The sequence below is a fragment of the Hemiscyllium ocellatum genome, unplaced genomic scaffold (genome assembly GCF_020745735.1).
Source record: "Hemiscyllium ocellatum isolate sHemOce1 unplaced genomic scaffold, sHemOce1.pat.X.cur. scaffold_2199_pat_ctg1, whole genome shotgun sequence".
Lineage (NCBI taxonomy): Eukaryota > Metazoa > Chordata > Chondrichthyes > Orectolobiformes > Hemiscylliidae > Hemiscyllium > Hemiscyllium ocellatum.
This window is the reverse complement of record NW_026868005.1, coordinates 18,648-40,730: the sequence shown is the minus strand read 5'-3', so window position 1 is coordinate 40,730 and position 22,083 is coordinate 18,648. Positions and strand designations below refer to the sequence as shown.

At 53.0% G+C, this 22,083-nt stretch overlaps 16 non-coding genes across 16 annotated transcripts; all 16 read right to left on the bottom strand.

Annotated features, from left to right (window-relative positions):
* Window positions 1-384: 384 nt before the first annotated feature.
* Window positions 385-457, bottom strand: trnat-cgu (transfer RNA threonine (anticodon CGU)). The gene has a single exon. It is a non-coding gene; the product is annotated as a tRNA-Thr (tRNA).
* A 1,820-nt stretch (window positions 458-2,277) lies between these two features.
* On the bottom strand, window positions 2,278-2,350 carry trnat-cgu (transfer RNA threonine (anticodon CGU)). The gene has a single exon. It is a non-coding gene; the product is annotated as a tRNA-Thr (tRNA).
* A 1,820-nt stretch (window positions 2,351-4,170) lies between these two features.
* On the bottom strand, window positions 4,171-4,243 carry trnat-cgu (transfer RNA threonine (anticodon CGU)). The gene has a single exon. It is a non-coding gene; the product is annotated as a tRNA-Thr (tRNA).
* Window positions 4,244-6,063: 1,820 nt separating this feature from the next.
* trnat-cgu (transfer RNA threonine (anticodon CGU)) lies at window positions 6,064-6,136 on the bottom strand. The gene has a single exon. It is a non-coding gene; the product is annotated as a tRNA-Thr (tRNA).
* A 1,821-nt stretch (window positions 6,137-7,957) lies between these two features.
* On the bottom strand, window positions 7,958-8,030 carry trnat-cgu (transfer RNA threonine (anticodon CGU)). Its single transcript has one exon. It is a non-coding gene; the product is annotated as a tRNA-Thr (tRNA).
* Window positions 8,031-9,012: 982 nt separating this feature from the next.
* trnat-ugu (transfer RNA threonine (anticodon UGU)) lies at window positions 9,013-9,085 on the bottom strand. The gene has a single exon. It is a non-coding gene; the product is annotated as a tRNA-Thr (tRNA).
* A 767-nt stretch (window positions 9,086-9,852) lies between these two features.
* Window positions 9,853-9,925, bottom strand: trnat-cgu (transfer RNA threonine (anticodon CGU)). The gene has a single exon. It is a non-coding gene; the product is annotated as a tRNA-Thr (tRNA).
* Window positions 9,926-12,802: 2,877 nt separating this feature from the next.
* trnat-ugu (transfer RNA threonine (anticodon UGU)) lies at window positions 12,803-12,875 on the bottom strand. The gene has a single exon. It is a non-coding gene; the product is annotated as a tRNA-Thr (tRNA).
* A 767-nt stretch (window positions 12,876-13,642) lies between these two features.
* trnat-cgu (transfer RNA threonine (anticodon CGU)) lies at window positions 13,643-13,715 on the bottom strand. The gene has a single exon. It is a non-coding gene; the product is annotated as a tRNA-Thr (tRNA).
* Window positions 13,716-15,533: 1,818 nt separating this feature from the next.
* Window positions 15,534-15,606, bottom strand: trnat-cgu (transfer RNA threonine (anticodon CGU)). Its single transcript has one exon. It is a non-coding gene; the product is annotated as a tRNA-Thr (tRNA).
* A 981-nt stretch (window positions 15,607-16,587) lies between these two features.
* Window positions 16,588-16,660, bottom strand: trnat-ugu (transfer RNA threonine (anticodon UGU)). Its single transcript has one exon. It is a non-coding gene; the product is annotated as a tRNA-Thr (tRNA).
* Window positions 16,661-17,425: 765 nt separating this feature from the next.
* On the bottom strand, window positions 17,426-17,498 carry trnat-cgu (transfer RNA threonine (anticodon CGU)). Its single transcript has one exon. It is a non-coding gene; the product is annotated as a tRNA-Thr (tRNA).
* A 981-nt stretch (window positions 17,499-18,479) lies between these two features.
* trnat-ugu (transfer RNA threonine (anticodon UGU)) lies at window positions 18,480-18,552 on the bottom strand. Its single transcript has one exon. It is a non-coding gene; the product is annotated as a tRNA-Thr (tRNA).
* Window positions 18,553-19,317: 765 nt separating this feature from the next.
* On the bottom strand, window positions 19,318-19,390 carry trnat-cgu (transfer RNA threonine (anticodon CGU)). The gene has a single exon. It is a non-coding gene; the product is annotated as a tRNA-Thr (tRNA).
* A 982-nt stretch (window positions 19,391-20,372) lies between these two features.
* Window positions 20,373-20,445, bottom strand: trnat-ugu (transfer RNA threonine (anticodon UGU)). The gene has a single exon. It is a non-coding gene; the product is annotated as a tRNA-Thr (tRNA).
* A 766-nt stretch (window positions 20,446-21,211) lies between these two features.
* Window positions 21,212-21,284, bottom strand: trnat-cgu (transfer RNA threonine (anticodon CGU)). The gene has a single exon. It is a non-coding gene; the product is annotated as a tRNA-Thr (tRNA).
* Window positions 21,285-22,083: the final 799 nt, after the last annotated feature.

The following is a 22,083-nucleotide window of genomic DNA, read 5'->3' as shown; positions in this document are numbered from 1 at the left end:
AGGGATTCTGTGCTCCTGTGATATCTGAGAATCACCGGGAGACATCATCGGTCAGCGATCTCAAACTGAAATCGGTGAACACACACGGCCCCGTTCTTTGCCTGCAGAACAAAGAAGTTTTTGGATTTCAACTGAACGCTGTAAGTGACAAAAGCAGAAGTTGCAGGAAAGCTCAACTTGACAAAAGTAGCAGCTCTCAGTCCAACAGGGTTATTCGGGAGCGCGTCGCGTACCTCTGGTGTTTGGGGGTGAAAACTCGCCCTTCCTCAGAAGCCGCTTGGACCATAAACAGGCGTTGAGCGATTCGAACATGGTACTCGTCAGTCGCATACCAAACATTGAAACTGACTGCGGGCTGGCCTGGCAAAGAGGATAAATGCGATGAGGCCCCAGTGAGATTTGAACTCACGCCCTCTGGTTTACGAGACCAGCGCTCTAACCGCTGAGCTATGGAGCCGGGCGAGCGGCCGCCGCGAACCTTTGGCTGATTGGGTAACAGCCCTCGCGTCACCGTCTGGACAGTTTGAACACTCTCTCTCCCCGTGCGCGCGTGGGTTTGCTCCGGGTGCTCCGGTTACAGAGATGTGCAGCTTCTGCGGGATTGGCCATGCTTCATTGTCCCATTGTGTACGGTGATTGTGCGGGCTCGATGGATTAGTCAGCATTCAATGTACAACGATGCAGTGTGCGGAATGGGTCTGGGTAGACTGCTCTCTGCAGGTCGGTGTTGACGAGATTAGAATAAATTAGATTGGCGACAGTGTGGAAACAGGCCCTTCAGCCCAACAAGTCCACATCAACCCACCCAGACCCGTTTCTCTCTGAATAATGTACCTACGACTAGGGGCAATTTAGAATGGCCAATTCACACGACTTGCACGTCTTTAGACAGTGGAGCGAACCGGAGCAAACCCACGCAGACTCTGGGCGAATGTGCAAACACGACACAGACAGTCCCCTAAAGCTGGAATCGTGACTGCGTCCCTAGTGCTGTGAGGCAGCAGTGCGAACCACTGAGCGGCTAGTTGGGCGGAATGGCCTGTTTCCAAACTGGAGGGATTCTATGCTTCTGTGATAGCTGAGAATCACCGGGAGACATGATTGGGAATGGTCATTCGGTCGCTTGGAGTGACTGAGGTCAGCGATCTCAAACTTTAATCGGTTCAGCGATCTCAAACTTTAATCGGTGAACACACACAGCCCCGTTCTTTGCCTGCAGAAGAAAGAAGTTGCAGGAAAACCTGCTCACCTGGTCGGAGACGAGAAATGAGAGGCGTTTCAGACATCAATTCCCAAAAGCAGCAGCTATGAGTCCAACAGGAGCGCCACCCGCCCCGCCGGTGGACGCTCGTGCTTCCAAGAAGCCGGTTGGACGACAAACGGGCGAGGAGCAATTTGAAGAACACAGCGCTCCTCAGCGTCATACCACAAGACTGAGAGGCCCCAGTGAGATTTGAACTCACGATCTCTGGTTTACAAGACCAGTGCTCTAACCGCTGAGCTATGCAGCCAGGCGTCAGGTCGCTCAGCGGAACTTGGCTGACTGGTTAACACTGGCTGAGTCAGAACGCTTGGGACACAGGTTCCAATCGACCCTCGCGTCACCGTCTGAACGGTTTGAACATTCTCCCCGTGGGTTTGCTCCGGCTGCTCCGTTTACAAAGAAGTGTAGCTTCTGCGGGATTGGCCACGCTTCATTGTCCCATTGTGTACGGTGATTGTGCGGGCTCGGTGGATTAGTCAGCATTCAATGTAGAATGATGCAGTGCGCGGAATGGGCCTGGGTAGATTGCTCTCTGCAGGTCGGTGTTGACGAGATAAGAATATATGAGATTGGTGACAGTGTGGAAACAGGCCCTTCAGCCCAACAAGTCCAAACTGTTTCCAAACTGGAGGGATTCTGTGCTCCTGTGATATCTGAGAATCACCGGGAGACATCATCGGTCAGCGATCTCAAACTGAAATCGGTGAACACACACGGCCCCGTTCTTTGCCTGCAGAACAAAGAAGTTTTTGGATTTCAACTGAACGCTGTAAGTGACAAAAGCAGAAGTTGCAGGAAAGCTCAACTTGACAAAAGTAGCAGCTCTCAGTCCAACAGGGTTATTCGGGAGCGCGTCTCGTACCTCTGGTGTTTGGGGGTGAAAACTCGCCCTTCCTCAGAAGCCGCTTGGACCATAAACAGGCGTTGAGCGATTCGAACATGGTACTCGTCAGTCGCATACCAAACATTGAAACTGACTGCGGGCTGGCCTGGCAAAGAGGATAAATGCGATGAGGCCCCAGTGAGATTTGAACTCACGCCCTCTGGTTTACGAGACCAGCGCTCTAACCGCTGAGCTATGGAGCCGGGGCGAGCGGCCGCCGCGAACCTTTGGCTGATTGGGTAACAGCCCTCGCGTCACCGTCTGGACAGTTTGAACACTCTCTCTCCCCGTGCGCGCGTGGGTTTGCTCCGGCTGCTCCGGTTACAGAGATGTGCAGCTTCTGCGGGATTGGCCATGCTTCATTGTCCCATTGTGTACGGTGATTGTGCGGGCTCGATGGATTAGTCAGCATTCAATGTACAACGATGCAGTGTGCGGAATGGTCTGGGTAGACTGCTCTCTGCAGGTCGGTGTTGACGAGATTAGAATAAATTAGATTGGCGACAGTGTGGAAACAGGCCCTTCAGCCCAACAAGTCCACATCAACCCACCCAGACCCGTTTCTCTCTGAATAATGTACCTACGACTAGGGGCAATTTAGAATGGCCAATTCACACGACTTGCACGTCTTTAGACAGTGGGAGCGAACCGGAGCAAACCCACGCAGACTCTGGGCGAATGTGCAAACACGACACAGACAGTCCCCTAAAGCTGGAATCGTGACTGCGTCCCTAGTGCTGTGAGGCAGCAGTGCGAACCACTGAGCGGCTAGTTGGGCGGAATGGCCTGTTTCCAACTGGAGGGATTCTATGCTTCTGTGATAGCTGAGAATCACCGGGAGACATGATTGGGAATGGTCATTCGGTCGCTTGGAGTGACTGAGGTCAGCGATCTCAAACTTTAATCGGTTCAGCGATCTCAAACTTTAATCGGTGAACACACACAGCCCCGTTCTTTGCCTGCAGAAGAAAGAAGTTGCAGGAAAACCTGCTCACCTGGTCGGAGACGAGAAATGAGAGGCGTTTCAGACATCAATTCCCAAAAGCAGCAGCTATGAGTCCAACAGGAGCGCCACCCGCCCCGCCGGTGGACGCTCGTGCTTCCAAGAAGCCGGTTGGACGACAAACGGGCGAGGAGCAATTTGAAGAACACAGCGCTCCTCAGCGTCATACCACAAGACTGAGAGGCCCCAGTGAGATTTGAACTCACGATCTCTGGTTTACAAGACCAGTGCTCTAACCGCTGAGCTATGCAGCCAGGCGTCAGGTCGCTCAGCGGAACTTGGCTGACTGGTTAACACTGGCTGAGTCAGAACGCTTGGGACACAGGTTCCAATCGACCCTCGCGTCACCGTCTGAACGGTTTGAACATTCTCCCCGTGGGTTTGCTCCGGCTGCTCCGTTTACAAAGAAGTGTAGCTTCTGCGGGATTGGCCACGCTTCATTGTCCCATTGTGTACGGTGATTGTGCGGGCTCGGTGGATTAGTCAGCATTCAATGTAGAATGATGCAGTGCGCGGAATGGGCCTGGGTAGATTGCTCTCTGCAGGTCGGTGTTGACGAGATAAGAATATATGAGATTGGTGACAGTGTGGAAACAGGCCCTTCAGCCCAACAAGTCCAAACTGTTTCCAAACTGGAGGGATTCTGTGCTCCTGTGATATCTGAGAATCACCGGGAGACATCATCGGTCAGCGATCTCAAACTGAAATCGGTGAACACACACGGCCCCGTTCTTTGCCTGCAGAACAAAGAAGTTTTTGGATTTCAACTGAACGCTGTAAGTGACAAAAGCAGAAGTTGCAGGAAAGCTCAACTTGACAAAAGTAGCAGCTCTCAGTCCAACAGGGTTATTCGGGAGCGCGTCGCGTACCTCTGGTGTTTGGGGGTGAAAACTCGCCCTTCCTCAGAAGCCGCTTGGACCATAAACAGGCGTTGAGCGATTCGAACATGGTACTCGTCAGTCGCATACCAAACATTGAAACTGACTGCGGGCTGGCCTGGCAAAGAGGATAAATGCGATGAGGCCCCAGTGAGATTTGAACTCACGCCCTCTGGTTTACGAGACCAGCGCTCTAACCGCTGAGCTATGGAGCCGGGCGAGCGGCCGCCGCGAACCTTTGGCTGATTGGGTAACAGCCCTCGCGTCACCGTCTGGACAGTTTGAACACTCTCTCTCCCCGTGCGCGCGTGGGTTTGCTCCGGCTGCTCCGGTTACAGAGATGTGCAGCTTCTGCGGGATTGGCCATGCTTCATTGTCCCATTGTGTACGGTGATTGTGCGGGCTCGATGGATTAGTCAGCATTCAATGTACAACGATGCAGTGTGCGGAATGGGTCTGGGTAGACTGCTCTCTGCAGGTCGGTGTTGACGAGATTAGAATAAATTAGATTGGCGACAGTGTGGAAACAGGCCCTTCAGCCCAACAAGTCCACATCAACCCACCCAGACCCGTTTCTCTCTGAATAATGTACCTACGACTAGGGGCAATTTAGAATGGCCAATTCACACGACTTGCACGTCTTTAGACAGTGGGAGCGAACCGGAGCAAACCCACGCAGACTCTGGGCGAATGTGCAAACACGACACAGACAGTCCCCTAAAGCTGGAATCGTGACTGCGTCCCTAGTGCTGTGAGGCAGCAGTGCGAACCACTGAGCGGCTAGTTGGGCGGAATGGCCTGTTTCCAAACTGGAGGGATTCTATGCTTCTGTGATAGCTGAGAATCACCGGGAGACATGATGGGAATGGTCATTCGGTCGCTTGGAGTGACTGAGGTCAGCGATCTCAAACTTTAATCGGTTCAGCGATCTCAAACTTTAATCGGTGAACACACACAGCCCCGTTCTTTGCCTGCAGAAGAAAGAAGTTGCAGGAAAACCTGCTCACCTGGTCGGAGACGAGAAATGAGAGGCGTTTCAGACATCAATTCCCAAAAGCAGCAGCTATGAGTCCAACAGGAGCGCCACCCGCCCCGCCGGTGGACGCTCGTGCTTCCAAGAAGCCGGTTGGACGACAAACGGGCGAGGAGCAATTTGAAGAACACAGCGCTCCTCAGCGTCATACCACAAGACTGAGAGGCCCCAGTGAGATTTGAACTCACGATCTCTGGTTTACAAGACCAGTGCTCTAACCGCTGAGCTATGCAGCCAGGCGTCAGGTCGCTCAGCGGAACTTGGCTGACTGGTTAACACTGGCTGAGTCAGAACGCTTGGGACACAGGTTCCAATCGACCCTCGCGTCACCGTCTGAACGGTTTGAACATTCTCCCCGTGGGTTTGCTCCGGCTGCTCCGTTTACAAAGAAGTGTAGCTTCTGCGGGATTGGCCACGCTTCATTGTCCCATTGTGTACGGTGATTGTGCGGGCTCGGTGGATTAGTCAGCATTCAATGTAGAATGATGCAGTGCGCGGAATGGGCCTGGGTAGATTGCTCTCTGCAGGTCGGTGTTGACGAGATAAGAATATATGAGATTGGTGACAGTGTGGAAACAGGCCCTTCAGCCCAACAAGTCCAAACTGTTTCCAAACTGGAGGGATTCTGTGCTCCTGTGATATCTGAGAATCACCGGGAGACATCATCGGTCAGCGATCTCAAACTGAAATCGGTGAACACACACGGCCCCGTTCTTTGCCTGCAGAACAAAGAAGTTTTTGGATTTCAACTGAACGCTGTAAGTGACAAAAGCAGAAGTTGCAGGAAAGCTCAACTTGACAAAAGTAGCAGCTCTCAGTCCAACAGGGTTATTCGGGAGCGCGTCGCGTACCTCTGGTGTTTGGGGGTGAAAACTCGCCCTTCCTCAGAAGCCGCTTGGACCATAAACAGGCGTTGAGCGATTCGAACATGGTACTCGTCAGTCGCATACCAAACATTGAAACTGACTGCGGGCTGGCCTGGCAAAGAGGATAAATGCGATGAGGCCCCAGTGAGATTTGAACTCACGCCCTCTGGTTTACGAGACCAGCGCTCTAACCGCTGAGCTATGGAGCCGGGCGAGCGGCCGCCGCGAACCTTTGGCTGATTGGGTAACAGCCCTCGCGTCACCGTCTGGACAGTTTGAACACTCTCTCTCCCCGTGCGCGCGTGGGTTTGCTCCGGCTGCTCCGGTTACAGAGATGTGCAGCTTCTGCGGGATTGGCCATGCTTCATTGTCCCATTGTGTACGGTGATTGTGCGGGCTCGATGGATTAGTCAGCATTCAATGTACAACGATGCAGTGTGCGGAATGGGTCTGGGTAGACTGCTCTCTGCAGGTCGGTGTTGACGAGATTAGAATAAATTAGATTGGCGACAGTGTGGAAACAGGCCCTTCAGCCCAACAAGTCCACATCAACCCACCCAGACCCGTTTCTCTCTGAATAATGTACCTACGACTAGGGGCAATTTAGAATGGCCAATTCACACGACTTGCACGTCTTTAGACAGTGGGAGCGAACCGGAGCAAACCCACGCAGACTCTGGGCGAATGTGCAAACACGACACAGACAGTCCCCTAAAGCTGGAATCGTGACTGCGTCCCTAGTGCTGTGAGGCAGCAGTGCGAACCACTGAGCGGCTAGTTGGGCGGAATGGCCTGTTTCCAAACTGGAGGGATTCTATGCTTCTGTGATAGCTGAGAATCACCGGGAGACATGATTGGGAATGGTCATTCGGTCGCTTGGAGTGACTGAGGTCAGCGATCTCAAACTTTAATCGGTTCAGCGATCTCAAACTTTAATCGGTGAACACACACAGCCCCGTTCTTTGCCTGCAGAAGAAAGAAGTTGCAGGAAAACCTGCTCACCTGGTCGGAGACGAGAAATGAGAGGCGTTTCAGACATCAATTCCCAAAAGCAGCAGCTATGAGTCCAACAGGAGCGCCACCCGCCCCGCCGGTGGACGCTCGTGCTTCCAAGAAGCCGGTTGGACGACAAACGGGCGAGGAGCAATTTGAAGAACACAGCGCTCCTCAGCGTCATACCACAAGACTGAGAGGCCCCAGTGAGATTTGAACTCACGATCTCTGGTTTACAAGACCAGTGCTCTAACCGCTGAGCTATGCAGCCAGGCGTCAGGTCGCTCAGCGGAACTTGGCTGACTGGTTAACACTGGCTGAGTCAGAACGCTTGGGACACAGGTTCCAATCGACCCTCGCGTCACCGTCTGAACGGTTTGAACATTCTCCCCGTGGGTTTGCTCCGGCTGCTCCGTTTACAAAGAAGTGTAGCTTCTGCGGGATTGGCCACGCTTCATTGTCCCATTGTGTACGGTGATTGTGCGGGCTCGGTGGATTAGTCAGCATTCAATGTAGAATGATGCAGTGCGCGGAATGGGCCTGGGTAGATTGCTCTCTGCAGGTCGGTGTTGACGAGATAAGAATATATGAGATTGGTGACAGTGTGGAAACAGGCCCTTCAGCCCAACAAGTCCAAACTGTTTCCAAACTGGAGGGATTCTGTGCTCCTGTGATATCTGAGAATCACCGGGAGACATCATCGGTCAGCGATCTCAAACTGAAATCGGTGAACACACACGGCCCCGTTCTTTGCCTGCAGAACAAAGAAGTTTTTGGATTTCAACTGAACGCTGTAAGTGACAAAAGCAGAAGTTGCAGGAAAGCTCAACTTGACAAAAGTAGCAGCTCTCAGTCCAACAGGGTTATTCGGGAGCGCGTCGCGTACCTCTGGTGTTTGGGGGTGAAAACTCGCCCTTCCTCAGAAGCCGCTTGGACCATAAACAGGCGTTGAGCGATTCGAACATGGTACTCGTCAGTCGCATACCAAACATTGAAACTGACTGCGGGCTGGCCTGGCAAAGAGGATAAATGCGATGAGGCCCCAGTGAGATTTGAACTCACGCCCTCTGGTTTACGAGACCAGCGCTCTAACCGCTGAGCTATGGAGCCGGGCGAGCGGCCGCCGCGAACCTTTGGCTGATTGGGGTAACAGCCCTCGCGTCACCGTCTGGACAGTTTGAACACTCTCTCTCCCCGTGCGCGCGTGGGTTTGCTCCGGGTGCTCCGGTTACAGAGATGTGCAGCTTCTGCGGGATTGGCCATGCTTCATTGTCCCATTGTGTACGGTGATTGTGCGGGCTCGATGGATTAGTCAGCATTCAATGTACAACGATGCAGTGTGCGGAATGGGTCTGGGTAGACTGCTCTCTGCAGGTCGGTGTTGACGAGATTAGAATAAATTAGATTGGCGACAGTGTGGAAACAGGCCCTTCAGCCCAACAAGTCCACATCAACCCACCCAGACCCGTTTCTCTCTGAATAATGTACCTACGACTAGGGGCAATTTAGAATGGCCAATTCACACGACTTGCACGTCTTTAGACAGTGGGAGCGAACCGGAGCAAACCCACGCAGACTCTGGGCGAATGTGCAAACACGACACAGACAGTCCCCTAAAGCTGGAATCGTGACTGCGTCCCTAGTGCTGTGAGGCAGCAGTGCGAACCACTGAGCGGCTAGTTGGGCGGAATGGCCTGTTTCCAAACTGGAGGGATTCTATGCTTCTGTGATAGCTGAGAATCACCGGGAGACATGATTGGGAATGGTCATTCGGTCGCTTGGAGTGACTGAGGTCAGCGATCTCAAACTTTAATCGGTTCAGCGATCTCAAACTTTAATCGGTGAACACACACAGCCCGTTCTTTGCCTGCAGAAGAAAGAAGTTGCAGGAAAACCTGCTCACCTGGTCGGAGACGAGAAATGAGAGGCGTTTCAGACATCAATTCCCAAAAGCAGCAGCTATGAGTCCAACAGGAGCGCCACCCGCCCCGCCGGTGGACGCTCGTGCTTCCAAGAAGCCGGTTGGACGACAAACGGGCGAGGAGCAATTTGAAGAACACAGCGCTCCTCAGCGTCATACCACAAGACTGAGAGGCCCCAGTGAGATTTGAACTCACGACCTCTGGTTTACAAGACCAGTGCTCTAACCGCTGAGCTATGGAGCCAGGCGCCAGGTCGCTCAGCGGAACTTGGCTGACTGGTTAACACTGGCTGAGTCAGAACGCTTGGGACACAGGTTCCAATCGACCCTCGCGTCACCGTCTGAACGGTTTGAACATTCTCCCCCGTGGGTTTGCTCCGGCTGCTCCGTTTACAAAGAAGTGTAGCTTCTGCGGGATTGGCCACGCTTCATTGTCCCATTGTGTACGGTGATTGTGCGGGCTCGGTGGATTAGTCAGCATTCAATGTAGAATGATGCAGTGCGCGGAATGGGCCTGGGTAGATTGCTCTCTGCAGGTCGGTGTTGACGAGATAAGAATATATGAGATTGGTGACAGTGTGGAAACAGGCCCTTCAGCCCAACAAGTCCAAACTGTTTCCAAACTGGAGGGATTCTGTGCTCCTGTGATATCTGAGAATCACCGGGAGACATCATCGGTCAGCGATCTCAAACTGAAATCGGTGAACACACACGGCCCCGTTCTTTGCCTGCAGAACAAAGAAGTTTTTGGATTTCAACTGAACGCTGTAAGTGACAAAAGCAGAAGTTGCAGGAAAGCTCAACTTGACAAAAGTAGCAGCTCTCAGTCCAACAGGGTTATTCGGGAGCGCGTCTCGTACCTCTGGTGTTTGGGGGTGAAAACTCGCCCTTCCTCAGAAGCCGCTTGGACCATAAACAGGCGTTGAGCGATTCGAACATGGTACTCGTCAGTCGCATACCAAACATTGAAACTGACTGCGGGCTGGCCTGGCAAAGAGGATAAATGCGATGAGGCCCCAGTGAGATTTGAACTCACGCCCTCTGGTTTACGAGACCAGCGCTCTAACCGCTGAGCTATGGAGCCGGGCGAGCGGCCGCCGCGAACCTTTGGCTGATTGGGTAACAGCCCTCGCGTCACCGTCTGGACAGTTTGAACACTCTCTCTCCCCCGTGCGCGCGTGGGTTTGCTCCGGCTGCTCCGGTTACAGAGATGTGCAGCTTCTGCGGGATTGGCCATGCTTCATTGTCCCATTGTGTACGGTGATTGTGCGGGCTCGATGGATTAGTCAGCATTCAATGTACAACGATGCAGTGTGCGGAATGGGTCTGGGTAGACTGCTCTCTGCAGGTCGCTGTTGACGAGATTAGAATAAATTAGATTGGCGACAGTGTGGAAACAGGCCCTTCAGCCCAACAAGTCCACATCAACCCACCCAGACCCGTTTCTCTCTGAATAATGTACCTACGACTAGGGGCAATTTAGAATGGCCAATTCACACGACTTGCACGTCTTTAGACAGTGGGAGCGAACCGGAGCAAACCCACGCAGACTCTGGGCGAATGTGCAAACACGACACAGACAGTCCCCTAAAGCTGGAATCGTGACTGCGTCCCTAGTGCTGTGAGGCAGCAGTGCGAACCACTGAGCGGCTAGTGGGCGGAATGGCCTGTTTCCAAACTGGAGGGATTCTATGCTTCTGTGATAGCTGAGAATCACCGGGAGACATGATTGGGAATGGTCATTCGGTCGCTTGGAGTGACTGAGGTCAGCGATCTCAAACTTTAATCGGTTCAGCGATCTCAAACTTAATCGGTGAACACACACAGCCCCGTTCTTTGCCTGCAGAAGAAAGAAGTTGCAGGAAAACCTGCTCACCTGGTCGGAGACGAGAAATGAGAGGCGTTTCAGACATCAATTCCCAAAAGCAGCAGCTATGAGTCCAACAGGAGCGCCACCCGCCCCGCCGGTGGACGCTCGTGCTTCCAAGAAGCCGGTTGGACGACAAACGGGCGAGGAGCAATTTGAAGAACACAGCGCTCCTCAGCGTCATACCACAAGACTGAGAGGCCCCAGTGAGATTTGAACTCACGATCTCTGGTTTACAAGACCAGTGCTCTAACCGCTGAGCTATGCAGCCAGGCGCCAGGTCGCTCAGCGGAACTTGGCTGACTGTTAACACTGGCTGAGTCAGAACGCTTGGGACACAGGTTCCAATCGACCCTCGCGTCACCGTCTGAACGGTTTGAACATTCTCCCCGTGGGTTTGCTCCGGCTGCTCCGTTTACAAAGAAGTGTAGCTTCTGCGGGATTGGCCACGCTTCATTGTCCCATTGTGTACGGTGATTGTGCGGGCTCGGTGGATTAGTCAGCATTCAATGTAGAATGATGCAGTGCGCGGAATGGGCCTGGGTAGATTGCTCTCTGCAGGTCGGTGTTGACGAGATAAGAATATATGAGATTGGTGACAGTGTGGAAACAGGCCCTTCAGCCCAACAAGTCCAAACTGTTTCCAAACTGGAGGGATTCTGTGCTCCTGTGATATCTGAGAATCACCGGGAGACATCATCGGTCAGCGATCTCAAACTGAAATCGGTGAACACACACGGCCCCGTTCTTTGCCTGCAGAACAAAGAAGTTTTTGGATTTCAACTGAACGCTGTAAGTGACAAAAGCAGAAGTTGCAGGAAAGCTCAACTTGACAAAAGTAGCAGCTCTCAGTCCAACAGGGTTATTCGGGAGCGCGTCGCGTACCTCTGGTGTTTGGGGGTGAAAACTCGCCCTTCCTCAGAAGCCGCTTGGACCATAAACAGGCGTCGTTGAGCGATTCGAACATGGTACTCGTCAGTCGCATACCAAACATTGAAACTGACTGCGGGCTGGCCTGGCAAAGAGGATAAATGCGATGAGGCCCCTGTGAGATTTGAACTCACGCCCTCTGGTTTACGAGACCAGCGCTCTAACCGCTGAGCTATGGAGCCGGGCGAGCGGCCGCCGCGAACCTTTGGCTGATTGGGTAACAGCCCTCGCGTCACCGTCTGGACAGTTTGAACACTCTCTCTCCCCGTGCGCGCGTGGGTTTGCTCCGGGTGCTCCGGTTACAGAGATGTGCAGCTTCTGCGGGATTGGCCATGCTTCATTGTCCCATTGTGTACGGTGATTGTGCGGGCTCGATGGATTAGTCAGCATTCAATGTACAACGATGCAGTGTGCGGAATGGGTCTGGGTAGACTGCTCTCTGCAGGTCGGTGTTGACGAGATTAGAATAAATTAGATTGGCGACAGTGTGGAAACAGGCCCTTCAGCCCAACAAGTCCTCATCAACCCACCCAGACCCGTTTCTCTCTGAATAATGTACCTACGACTAGGGGCAATTTAGAATGGCCAATTCACACGACTTGCACGTCTTTAGACAGTGGGAGCGAACCGGAGCAAACCCACGCAGACTCTGGGCGAATGTGCAAACACGACACGACAGTCCCCTAAAGCTGGAATCGTGACTGCGTCCCTAGTGCTGTGAGGCAGCAGTGCGAACCACTGAGCGGCTAGTTGGGCGGAATGGCCTGTTTCCAAACTGGAGGGATTCTATGCTTCTGTGATAGCTGAGAATCACCGGGGAGACATGATTGGGAATGGTCATTCGGTCGCTTGGAGTGACTGAGGTCAGCGATCTCAAACTTTAATCGGTTCAGCGATCTCAAACTTTAATCGGTGAACACACACAGCCCCGTTCTTTGCCTGCAGAAGAAAGAAGTTGCAGGAAAACCTGCTCACCTGGTCGGAGACGAGAAATGAGAGGCGTTTCAGACATCAATTCCCAAAAGCAGCAGCTATGAGTCCAACAGGAGCGCCACCCGCCCCGCCGGTGGACGCTCGTGCTTCCAAGAAGCCGGTTGGACGACAAACGGGCGAGGAGCAATTTGAAGAACACAGCGCTCCTCAGCGTCATACCACAAGACTGAGAGGCCCCAGTGAGATTTGAACTCACGATCTCTGGTTTACAAGACCAGTGCTCTAACCGCTGAGCTATGGAGCCAGGCGCCAGGTCGCTCAGCGGAACTTGGCTGACTGGTTAACACTGGCTGAGTCAGAACGCTTGGGACACAGGTTCCAATCGACCCTCGCGTCACCGTCTGAACGGTTTGAACATTCTCCCCGTGGGTTTGCTCCGGCTGCTCCGTTTACAAAGAAGTGTAGCTTCTGCGGGATTGGCCACGCTTCATTGTCCCATTGTGTACGGTGATTGTGCGGGCTCGGTGGATTAGTCAGCATTCAATGTAGAATGATGCAGTGCGCGGAATGGGCCTGGGTAGATTGCTCTCTGCAGGTCGGTGTTGACGAGATAAGAATATATGAGATTGGTGACAGTGTGGAAACAGGCCCCTTCAGCCCAACAAGTCCAAACTGTTTCCAAACTGGAGGGATTCTGTGCTCCTGTGATATCTGAGAATCACCGGGAGACATCATCGGTCAGCGATCTCAAACTGAAATCGGTGAACACACACGGCCCCGTTCTTTGCCTGCAGAACAAAGAAGTTTTTGGATTTCAACTGAACGCTGTAAGTGACAAAAGCAGAAGTTGCAGGAAAGCTCAACTTGACAAAAGTAGCAGCTCTCAGTCCAACAGGGTTATTCGGGAGCGCGTCGCGTACCTCTGGTGTTTGGGGGTGAAAACTCGCCCTTCCTCAGAAGCCGCTTGGACCATAAACAGGCGTTGAGCGATTCGAACATGGTACTCGTCAGTCGCATACCAAACATTGAAACTGACTGCGGGCTGGCCTGGCAAAGAGGATAAATGCGATGAGGCCCCAGTGAGATTTGAACTCACGCCCTCTGGTTTACGAGACCAGCGCTCTAACCGCTGAGCTATGGAGCCGGGCGAGCGGCCGCCGCGAACCTTTGGCTGATTGGGTAACAGCCCTCGCGTCACCGTCTGGACAGTTTGAACACTCTCTCTCCCCGTGCGCGCGTGGGTTTGCTCCGGCTGCTCCGGTTACAGAGATGTGCAGCTTCTGCGGGATTGGCCATGCTTCATTGTCCCATTGTGTACGGTGATTGTGCGGGCTCGATGGATTAGTCAGCATTCAATGTACAACGATGCAGTGTGCGGAATGGGTCTGGGTAGACTGCTCTCTGCAGGTCGGTGTTGACGAGATTAGAATAAATTAGATTGGCGACAGTGTGGAAACAGGCCCTTCAGCCCAACAAGTCCACATCAACCCACCCAGACCCGTTTCTCTCTGAATAATGTACCTACGACTAGGGGCAATTTAGAATGGCCAATTCACACGACTTGCACGTCTTTAGACAGTGGGAGCGAACCGGAGCAAACCCACGCAGACTCTGGGCGAATGTGCAAACACGACACAGACAGTCCCCTAAAGCTGGAATCGTGACTGCGTCCCTAGTGCTGTGAGGCAGCAGTGCGAACCACTGAGCGGCTAGTTGGGCGGAATGGCCTGTTTCCAAACTGGAGGGATTCTATGCTTCTGTGATAGCTGAGAATCACCGGGAGACATGATTGGGAATGGTCATTCGGTCGCTTGGAGTGACTGAGGTCAGCGATCTCAAACTTTAATCGGTTCAGCGATCTCAAACTTTAATCGGTGAACACACACAGCCCCGTTCTTTGCCTGCAGAAGAAAGAAGTTGCAGGAAAACCTGCTCACCTGGTCGGAGACGAGAAATGAGAGGCGTTTCAGACATCAATTCCCAAAAGCAGCAGCTATGAGTCCAACAGGAGCGCCACCCGCCCCGCCGGTGGACGCTCGTGCTTCCAAGAAGCCGGTTGGACGACAAACGGGCGAGGAGCAATTTGAAGAACACAGCGCTCCTCAGCGTCATACCACAAGACTGAGAGGCCCCAGTGAGATTTGAACTCACGATCTCTGGTTTACAAGACCAGTGCTCTAACCGCTGAGCTATGAGCCAGGCGTCAGGTCGCTCAGCGGAACTTGGCTGACTGGTTAACACTGGCTGAGTCAGAACGCTTGGGACACAGGTTCCAATCGACCCTCGCGTCACCGTCTGAACGGTTTGAACATTCTCCCCGTGGGTTTGCTCCGGCTGCTCCGTTTACAAAGAAGTGTAGCTTCTGCGGGATTGGCCACGCTTCATTGTCCCATTGTGTACGGTGATTGTGCGGGCTCGGTGATTAGTCAGCATTCAATGTAGAATGATGCAGTGCGCGGAATGGGCCTGGGTAGATTGCTCTCTGCAGGTCGGTGTTGACGAGATAAGAATATATGAGATTGGTGACAGTGTGGAAACAGGCCCTTCAGCCCAACAAGTCCAAACTGTTTCCAAACTGGAGGGATTCTGTGCTCCTGTGATATCTGAGAATCACCGGGAGACATCATCGGTCAGCGATCTCAAACTGAAATCGGTGAACACACACGGCCCCGTTCTTTGCCTGCAGAACAAAGAAGTTTTGGATTTCAACTGAACGCTGTAAGTGACAAAAGCAGAAGTTGCAGGAAAGCTCAACTTGACAAAAGTAGCAGCTCTCAGTCCAACAGGGTTATTCGGGAGCGCGTCGCGTACCTCTGGTGTTTGGGGGTGAAAACTCGCCCTTCCTCAGAAGCCGCTTGGACCATAAACAGGCGTTGAGCGATTCGAACATGGTACTCGTCAGTCGCATACCAAACATTGAAACTGACTGCGGGCTGGCCTGGCAAAGAGGATAAATGCGATGAGGCCCCAGTGAGATTTGAACTCACGCCCTCTGGTTTACGAGACCAGCGCTCTAACCGCTGAGCTATGGAGCCGGGCGAGCGGCCGCCGCGAACCTTTGGCTGATTGGGTAACAGCCCTCGCGTCACCGTCTGGACAGTTTGAACACTCTCTCTCCCCGTGCGCGCGTGGGTTTGCTCCGGCTGCTCCGGTTACAGAGATGTGCAGCTTCTGCGGGATTGGCCATGCTTCATTGTCCCATTGTGTACGGTGATTGTGCGGGCTCGATGGATTAGTCAGCATTCAATGTACAACGATGCAGTGTGCGGAATGGGTCTGGGTAGACTGCTCTCTGCAGGTCGGTGTTGACGAGATTAGAATAAATTAGATTGGCGACAGTGTGGAAACAGGCCCTTCAGCCCAACAAGTCCACATCAACCCACCCAGACCCGTTTCTCTCTGAATAATGTACCTACGACTAGGGGCAATTTAGAATGGCCAATTCACACGACTTGCACGTCTTTAGACAGTGGAGCGAACCGGAGCAAACCCACGCAGACTCTGGGCGAATGTGCAAACACGACACAGACAGTCCCCTAAAGCTGGAATCGTGACTGCGTCCCTAGTGCTGTGAGGCAGCAGTGCGAACCACTGAGCGGCTAGTTGGGCGGAATGGCCTGTTTCCAAACTGGAGGGATTCTATGCTTCTGTGATAGCTGAGAATCACCGGGAGACATGATTGGGAATGGTCATTCGGTCGCTTGGAGTGACTGAGGTCAGCGATCTCAAACTTTAATCGGTTCAGCGATCTCAAACTTTAATCGGTGAACACACACAGCCCCGTTCTTTGCCTGCAGAAGAAAGAAGTTGCAGGAAAACCTGCTCACCTGGTCGGAGACGAGAAATGAGAGGCGTTTCAGACATCAATTCCCAAAAGCAGCAGCTATGAGTCCAACAGGAGCGCCACCCGCCCCGCCGGTGGACGCTCGTGCTTCCAAGAAGCCGGTTGGACGACAAACGGGCGAGGAGCAATTTGAAGAACACAGCGCTCCTCAGCGTCATACCACAAGACTGAGAGGCCCCAGTGAGATTTGAACTCACGATCTCTGGTTTACAAGACCAGTGCTCTAACCGCTGAGCTATGGAGCCAGGCGCCAGGTCGCTCAGCGGAACTTGGCTGACTGGTTAACACTGGCTGAGTCAGAACGCTTGGGACACAGGTTCCAATCGACCCTCGCGTCACCGTCTGAACGGTTTGAACATTCTCCCCGTGGGTTTGCTCCGGCTGCTCCGTTTACAAAGAAGTGTAGCTTCTGCGGGATTGGCCACGCTTCATTGTCCCATTGTGTACGGTGATTGTGCGGGCTCGGTGGATTAGTCAGCATTCAATGTAGAATGATGCAGTGCGCGGAATGGGCCTGGGTAGATTGCTCTCTGCAGGTCGGTGTTGACGAGATAAGAATATATGAGATTGGTGACAGTGTGGAAACAGGCCCTTCAGCCCAACAAGTCCAAACTGTTTCCAAACTGGAGGGATTCTGTGCTCCTGTGATATCTGAGAATCACCGGGAGACATCATCGGTCAGCGATCTCAAACTGAAATCGGTGAACACACACGGCCCCGTTCTTTGCCTGCAGAACAAAGAAGTTTTGGATTTCAACTGAACGCTGTAAGTGACAAAAGCAGAAGTTGCAGGAAAGCTCAACTTGACAAAAGTAGCAGCTCTCAGTCCAACAGGGTTATTCGGGAGCGCGTCGCGTACCTCTGGTGTTTGGGGGTGAAAACTCGCCCTTCCTCAGAAGCCGCTTGGACCATAAACAGGCGTTGAGCGATTCGAACATGGTACTCGTCAGTCGCATACCAAACATTGAAACTGACTGCGGGCTGGCCTGGCAAAGAGGATAAATGCGATGAGGCCCCAGTGAGATTTGAACTCACGCCCTCTGGTTTACGAGACCAGCGCTCTAACCGCTGAGCTATGGAGCCGGGCGAGCGGCCGCCGCGAACCTTTGGCTGATTGGGTAACAGCCCTCGCGTCACCGTCTGGACAGTTTGAACACTCTCTCTCCCCGTGCGCGCGTGGGTTTGCTCCGGGTGCTCCGGTTACAGAGATGTGCAGCTTCTGCGGGATTGGCCATGCTTCATTGTCCCATTGTGTACGGTGATTGTGCGGGCTCGATGGATTAGTCAGCATTCAATGTACAACGATGCAGTGTGCGGAATGGGTCTGGGTAGACTGCTCTCTGCAGGTCGGTGTTGACGAGATTAGAATAAATTAGATTGGCGACAGTGTGGAAACAGGCCCTTCAGCCCAACAAGTCCACATCAACCCACCCAGACCCGTTTCTCTCTGAATAATGTACCTACGACTAGGGCAATTTAGAATGGCCAATTCACACGACTTGCACGTCTTTAGACAGTGGGAGCGAACCGGAGCAAACCCACGCAGACTCTGGGCGAATGTGCAAACACGACACAGACAGTCCCCTAAAGCTGGAATCGTGACTGCGTCCCTAGTGCTGTGAGGCAGCAGTGCGAACCACTGAGCGGCTAGTTGGGCGGAATGGCCTGTTTCCAAACTGGAGGGATTCTATGCTTCTGTGATAGCTGAGAATCACCGGGAGACATGATTGGGAATGGTCATTCGGTCGCTTGGAGTGACTGAGGTCAGCGATCTCAAACTTTAATCGGTTCAGCGATCTCAAACTTTAATCGGTGAACACACACAGCCCCGTTCTTTGCCTGCAGAAGAAAGAAGTTGCAGGAAAACCTGCTCACCTGGTCGGAGACGAGAAATGAGAGGCGTTTCAGACATCAATTCCCAAAAGCAGCAGCTATGAGTCCAACAGGAGCGCCACCCGCCCCGCCGGTGGACGCTCGTGCTTCCAAGAAGCCGGTTGGACGACAAACGGGCGAGGAGCAATTTGAAGAACACAGCGCTCCTCAGCGTCATACCACAAGACTGAGAGGCCCCAGTGAGATTTGAACTCACGATCTCTGGTTTACAAGACCAGTGCTCTAACCGCTGAGCTATGGAGCCAGGCGCCAGGTTGCTCAGCGGAACTTGGCTGACTGGTTAACACTGGCTGAGTCAGAACGCTTGGGACACAGGTTCCAATCGACCCTCGCGTCACCGTCTGAACGGTTTGAACATTCTCCCCGTGGGTTTGCTCCGGCTGCTCCGTTTACAAAGAAGTGTAGCTTCTGCGGGATTGGCCACGCTTCATTGTCCCATTGTGTACGGTGATTGTGCGGGCTCGGTGGATTAGTCAGCATTCAATGTAGAATGATGCAGTGCGCGGAATGGGCCTGGTAGATTGCTCTCTGCAGGTCGGTGTTGACGAGATAAGAATATATGAGATTGGTGACAGTGTGGAAACAGGCCCTTCAGCCCAACAAGTCCAAACTGTTTCCAAACTGGAGGGATTCTGTGCTCCTGTGATATCTGAGAATCACCGGGAGACATCATCGGTCAGCGATCTCAAACTGAAATCGGTGAACACACACGGCCCCGTTCTTTGCCTGCAGAACAAAGAAGTTTTTGGATTTCAACTGAACGCTGTAAGTGACAAAAGCAGAAGTTGCAGGAAAGCTCAACTTGACAAAAGTAGCAGCTCTCAGTCCAACAGGGTTATTCGGGAGCGCGTCGCGTACCTCTGGTGTTTGGGGGTGAAAACTCGCCCTTCCTCAGAAGCCGCTTGGACCATAAACAGGCGTTGAGCGATTCGAACATGGTACTCGTCAGTCGCATACCAAACATTGAAACTGACTGCGGGCTGGCCTGGCAAAGAGGATAAATGCGATGAGGCCCCAGTGAGATTTGAACTCACGCCCTCTGGTTTACGAGACCAGCGCTCTAACCGCTGAGCTATGGAGCCGGGCGAGCGGCCGCCGCGAACCTTTGGCTGATTGGGTAACAGCCCTCGCGTCACCGTCTGGACAGTTTGAACACTCTCTCTCCCCGTGCGCGCGTGGGTTTGCTCCGGCTGCTCCGGTTACAGAGATGTGCAGCTTCTGCGGGATTGGCCATGCTTCATTGTCCCATTGTGTACGGTGATTGTGCGGGCTCGATGGATTAGTCAGCATTCAATGTACAACGATGCAGTGTGCGGAATGGGTCTGGGTAGACTGCTCTCTGCAGGTCGGTGTTGACGAGATTAGAATAAATTAGATTGGCGACAGTGTGGAAACAGGCCCTTCAGCCCAACAAGTCCACATCAACCCACCCAGACCCGTTTCTCTCTGAATAATGTACCTACGACTAGGGGCAATTTAGAATGGCCAATTCACACGACTTGCACGTCTTTAGACAGTGGGAGCGAACCGGAGCAAACCCACGCAGACTCTGGGCGAATGTGCAAACACGACACAGACAGTCCCCTAAAGCTGGAATCGTGACTGCGTCCCTAGTGCTGTGAGGCAGCAGTGCGAACCACTGAGCGGCTAGTTGGGCGGAATGGCCTGTTTCCAAACTGGAGGGATTCTATGCTTCTGTGATAGCTGAGAATCACCGGGAGACATGATTGGGAATGGTCATTCGGTCGCTTGGAGTGACTGAGGTCAGCGATCTCAAACTTTAATCGGTTCAGCGATCTCAAACTTTAATCGGTGAACACACACAGCCCCGTTCTTTGCCTGCAGAAGAAAGAAGTTGCAGGAAAACCTGCTCACCTGGTCGGAGACGAGAAATGAGAGGCGTTTCAGACATCAATTCCCAAAAGCAGCAGCTATGAGTCCAACAGGAGCGCCACCCGCCCCGCCGGTGGACGCTCGTGCTTCCAAGAAGCCGGTTGGACGACAAACGGGCGAGGAGCAATTTGAAGAACACAGCGCTCCTCAGCGTCATACCACAAGACTGAGAGGCCCCAGTGAGATTTGAACTCACGATCTCTGGTTTACAAGACCAGTGCTCTAACCGCTGAGCTATGGAGCCAGGCGCCAGGTCGCTCAGCGGAACTTGGCTGACTGGTTAACACTGGCTGAGTCAGAACGCTTGGGACACAGGTTCCAATCGACCCTCGCGTCACCGTCTGAACGGTTTGAACATTCTCCCCGTGGGTTTGCTCCGGCTGCTCCGTTTACAAAGAAGTGTAGCTTCTGCGGGATTGGCCACGCTTCATTGTCCCATTGTGTACGGTGATTGTGCGGGCTCGGTGGATTAGTCAGCATTCAATGTAGAATGATGCAGTGCGCGGAATGGGCCTGGGTAGATTGCTCTCTGCAGGTCGGTGTTGACGAGATAAGAATATATGAGATTGGTGACAGTGTGGAAACAGGCCCTTCAGCCCAACAAGTCCAAACTGTTTCCAAACTGGAGGGATTCTGTGCTCCTGTGATATCTGAGAATCACCGGGAGACATCATCGGTCAGCGATCTCAAACTGAAATCGGTGAACACACACGGCCCCGTTCTTTGCCTGCAGAACAAAGAAGTTTTTGGATTTCAACTGAACGCTGTAAGTGACAAAAGCAGAAGTTGCAGGAAAGCTCAACTTGACAAAAGTAGCAGCTCTCAGTCCAACAGGGTTATTCGGGAGCGCGTCGCGTACCTCTGGTGTTTGGGGGTGAAAACTCGCCCTTCCTCAGAAGCCGCTTGGACCATAAACAGGCGTTGAGCGATTCGAACATGGTACTCGTCAGTCGCATACCAAACATTGAAACTGACTGCGGGCTGGCCTGGCAAAGAGGATAAATGCGATGAGGCCCCAGTGAGATTTGAACTCACGCCCTCTGGTTTACGAGACCAGCGCTCTAACCGCTGAGCTATGGAGCCGGGCGAGCGGCCGCCGCGAACCTTTGGCTGATTGGGTAACAGCCCTCGCGTCACCGTCTGGACAGTTTGAAACACTCTCTCTCCCCGTGCGCGCGTGGGTTTGCTCCGGGTGCTCCGGTTACAGAGATGTGCAGCTTCTGCGGGATTGGCCATGCTTCATTGTCCCATTGTGTACGGTGATTGTGCGGGCTCGATGGATTAGTCAGCATTCAATGTACAACGATGCAGTGTGCGGAATGGGTCTGGGTAGTAGACTGCTCTCTGCAGGTCGGTGTTGACGAGATTAGAATAAATTAGATTGGCGACAGTGTGGAAACAGGCCCTTCAGCCCAACAAGTCCACATCAACCCACCCAGACCCGTTTCTCTCTGAATAATGTACCTACGACTAGGGGCAATTTAGAATGGCCAATTCACACGACTTGCACGTCTTTAGACAGTGGGAGCGAACCGGAGCAAACCCACGCAGACTCTGGGCGAATGTGCAAACACGACACAGACAGTCCCCTAAAGCTGGAATCGTGACTGCGTCCCTAGTGCTGTGAGGCAGCAGTGCGAACCACTGAGCGGCTAGTTGGGCGGAATGGCCTGTTTCCAAACTGGAGGGATTCTATGCTTCTGTGATAGCTGAGAATCACCGGGAGACATGATTGGGAATGGTCATTCGGTCGCTTGGAGTGACTGAGGTCAGCGATCTCAAACTTTAATCGGTTCAGCGATCTCAAACTTTAATCGGTGAACACACACAGCCCCGTTCTTTGCCTGCAGAAGAAAGAAGTTGCAGGAAAACCTGCTCACCT